The sequence below is a fragment of the Tarenaya hassleriana genome, unplaced genomic scaffold, assembly GCF_000463585.1.
Source record: "Tarenaya hassleriana unplaced genomic scaffold, ASM46358v1 Cleome30, whole genome shotgun sequence".
In the NCBI taxonomy this organism is placed as follows: domain Eukaryota; kingdom Viridiplantae; phylum Streptophyta; class Magnoliopsida; order Brassicales; family Cleomaceae; genus Tarenaya; species Tarenaya hassleriana.
Genome location: NW_010966178.1, coordinates 1722972 through 1727209, shown reverse-complemented (window position 1 = coordinate 1727209; position 4238 = coordinate 1722972).

Sequence of the window (4238 nt, the reverse complement as noted above, 5' to 3'; positions counted from 1 at the left end):
CTGAACCGACAGTTAACCGGACCGTGCATTGCCCAGCCAACTTTTTTCTCTGCAACCACTTCATGTTCAAATAATCATCAATTACGATTTATTTTACGCATAATTGGACGCAATAATCTATAATTAATATTATTTAATCAGATTGTCACTAAATCGAAAAAAAATAATTTTAAATTTTAGAAAATATGGTTCTTTTCATCTTCAATTTTATGTTGAAAAAAATTAAAGAAAAAAGAGGGCTCAGATTAGTCCTATCATGTTTTGTGAACTTCTCAAATGCTATTTTAGTATTTCAGATTGAATTTTGTACGGTAAAAAACTAATTTAAATTTCCTGAAAACTACCAAGAAGACAAGATAATTGGATTTTTTTTTTATCTAATAACATTTCAAAACTCGATTTTCCTAATAAAACCAAGCAGTACAGTATGTTCAAAATTATTTATTAAAGATAAGAAAAAACAAAAAGAATAAAACGATAGTTAGTTAGATAAAACACACATATAATAGGTCACATTTTAAAAAATAAAAAATTGACAAAAATACATATGTTGTCTATTTTCTATACTACAAATATCTCAACAGTAAACCACTGTCTTTGCAAATATCACACATAATATGCTATAAATATATATTTATATTTATATATTTTATTCCATTCGATTTTTCTCATTATTATATTTTTTATGTATATATATAAAAAATTATGACTATCTCAATGATTTAATGATTGATTACAAAATTTATTACTGTTGCTCGATTAAAACATTTTCATCTATTGGGTTTGTTTTGAATATATTATCTATTGTTTTAAATGTCTCTTTTTAATTTTAATTAAAGTTATACGTATAAATTTTTCAATTAAGATTGTTAAGATGAAAAAACCAATAATAAATACATCGCCAAATCATCAATATACTATCAGAATGAAAAACCGAGTGTATTCTAATTTGAAATGATTAACTTCAAATAATGTGATTGCAATTATGTCTTCATTTTTGTCATGCATATATTTAAATATGCTATGTGTATTTTGAAATCATAGGTTTGTTGTGTGATGGTATTTAACGACGTTCATACCTAACATATCATTATAAATTGGCCATTAAACTATAAGGGAAAAATCCCAAAAAAATTATCGAACTTAGAGATAGCTGACATATTAATACCGAACTTTTCCAACTTCCAAATTAAATATGAACTTGTCGATTTTGACACAAAAAATATTGAACTTGTAAATCTTTGACAAAAACCTCATCGACGTTAAACGGCGTTAAATCGACCAACGGTTGAGCTGATGTAGCGGATGACTCAACGCCTCGTCATCTATATTAAATAATAAAAAGAAAAAAATAAAAAATATTAAATAATAAAAAGAAAAAAATAAAAAAAAAATAAAAATTTAAAATTTAAATTTTAAATAAAAATAAAAAACTAAAAATTTAAAATTTAAAATTTAAAATTTAAATTAAAAATTTAAAATTAAAAATTGAAATTTAAAACTAAAATTTAAAATAAAAAATAAAAACAAAAACAAAAAATATACAATATACAATATATATATATATACACATAAAATAGTAACTATTAAATGTATATATTTATTAATATATACATATATACATATACATAAATATATATATATATATATATATATACATATGAATTTGTGAATGTAAGTATATATATGTTTATGTATATATACATATATATAATATTAAATATTAAATTTGTATATATATATATATGTGTGTATATATATATACATATACATATTTAATTTTTAAGATTATATATATATATATGACTATATATATTGCATATAAATTATATATTTTTAAATTTTTATGTTAAATTTTTATGTTAAATTTTTATGTTAAATTCTAAATTTCGTTTTTTATTTTACTTTTTTACTTTTACTCTTTTTAATTTTTATTAATTTTTATTTTATTTTTTAATTATAATTCAAATTATTTTTATTTTTATTTTTAAAATGCTTATCTGACGTGGCGGATGACGAGGCGTTGATGTAGAAAATAAAAAATGAGAATATGTTTGACAGATTCCCCCTCAAGATTGACTTGGAGAAATATCGAAAAGCCAATCTTGACGAGCAAATGCCTTCATCGTTGTAAAAGTTTGTCCATGCACGTTGAATCTGCTTCCATTGTTGCATTATCTTCCATAACTCCCCTTCAGAATTGCAATGCATCTCTAGACTAGTTCCTAAATTCTATAAATACTCACGAGTCCAATTAAAATACACAAAGGAGGCCAAAGCACTCCGTTTTATATTTAAAACAAAAAATAATGTTGCAAAAACGTGATTATAATCAAACAAGAGAAGATAGAGTGTTTTACCATTGGTTTGAATTTTCACCTTACATTCTCCCTCAGACCAACGGTCTGGAAAGAAGTCCTTGGGAAAAACATAAATTTCCCCCTTAACCGAATGAAGTCATTCCGTGTCGTATTGAATAGATTTGGATTGTAACATCATTGCCTTGGTCATCGCTTCACTTTGGAAATTATGTTCCTCTTGGAAGTCGTCCACCATGGTTATTGTCTCTATCTGCCCCTCACTTTGTCTTTCTTCATCTGTTCCTAAGATCTGATCGTTTTCAGATTGCATAATGATTTCGTTTGCCTCTGCAGTTTCATCATTATCCATGTCGGTTGTGATGGATATTTTCTTTTCTGTGGGGATTGTGGCTGCTTGGTCCTCCTCGGAGTGCACCACTTTGTTCCCATCATCTTGTTGATAGATGGCCTCATCCTTTAGCCTCTGCAAAACTTTAGCACAAAAACTGTAATAGGCATCATTATAGTATTCGGTTTCGCTATACTTACATGTTGTTCTCCCTTGGAGCAGTCTGCCTAACTCCACTTTGCTCACCATCGCCCTAACTTCGTTAATAGATGGTAGAGATTCCTCATCGAGTATTTGAAGACTCAATTCGTTGAATGAACCGTCTAGCATGGAGAGATAAACAAGGGCTGCATTGATGTTGGCTCTTTCGTTGCTACTTGATGCGGGATGAAGTGCTTCAAGCTTTGACCAAAGAATCGTGCTTTCACTTTTCATCTGCTCCAAAGGCATTTCATTTGTGACATTACGGATGAAATTAAGAGCTCTTATATATGTGAAAGTTTCAAGGACTTTTGAATCCTTCTTTGGCATATAAAACTCCATTATTGTGATGGAGATTTAACTGCGGAAATGAAAAGAAAAGAAAAATCACAGAGGGGTCCAAGGACCTTGGTGCTCTGATACCATGTAGAAAAATAAAATGCGGAAATAAAATAAGACAAATAGAAAGGAACGGAATTACTTTTATTGTTACATCTCTTCTTCTTCTTGTTTCATTACAATGAAAATAACTCACATATTTATAGGAAAATTAACAAATGAAATAAAAGGAAATATAGATATAACGGAAATAAATATGATTCACAATATTTAACATAATATTGTGTTCCTCCAAAATTTAGATTTTCCTCCAATCACATATTCATTTTCCTACTTCAACATTCCCCCTCAAGATTGATTTTGAAAGAATGCAAAAATCAATCTTGAAAAGATAATGCGATAAAAATCCATAGATATTTTCATTGTCTTTTGAAAAATCCATAAACACCAAATTTAGTTCTTTTAGAGAATATTACCCATGTTTAAATCACTTCGCTTGACTTTGAAGTTCTACCTTTAACTCTTTTTGTCATAACACCTCGCTTGATCTTAGAGTTTTTAGGTTTGACTTCTTTTTATCACAGCACCTCGTTTGATTTTGGGATTTTTACTTCTATTTGAACGATTTGGATATATGAACATCCAAAACTAAAAAAAAAAAGAGATTGAGAAAAAAAAAGATAAAGAGCAGATCGAACCAGGCTCTGATACCACGTAGAAAATAAAGAATGAGAATATGTTTGACAGATTCCGAAGAAGAAAAGAGATTGAGTTCGGTTTTGTAGAAATCCGATTTAGGATTCAAAAGACGAGATGAACAGGGGATGAATACAGGAACATTCACTTTATTCCCTTAATCCTAAATTACATCATATTATGTGCATATATACACGCTTGAGAGAATGTTGAAGCCAACGGATACATGTGTACATAAATGTCAGAAATAGGTAAATAAAGAAATGACTATATTTTGATAGATATGTTGCTCCATTATAGCCAAAGTTTCCTTGCGTGATATTTGTCCTCTTGTACACTTGGTAAGTTGTCAA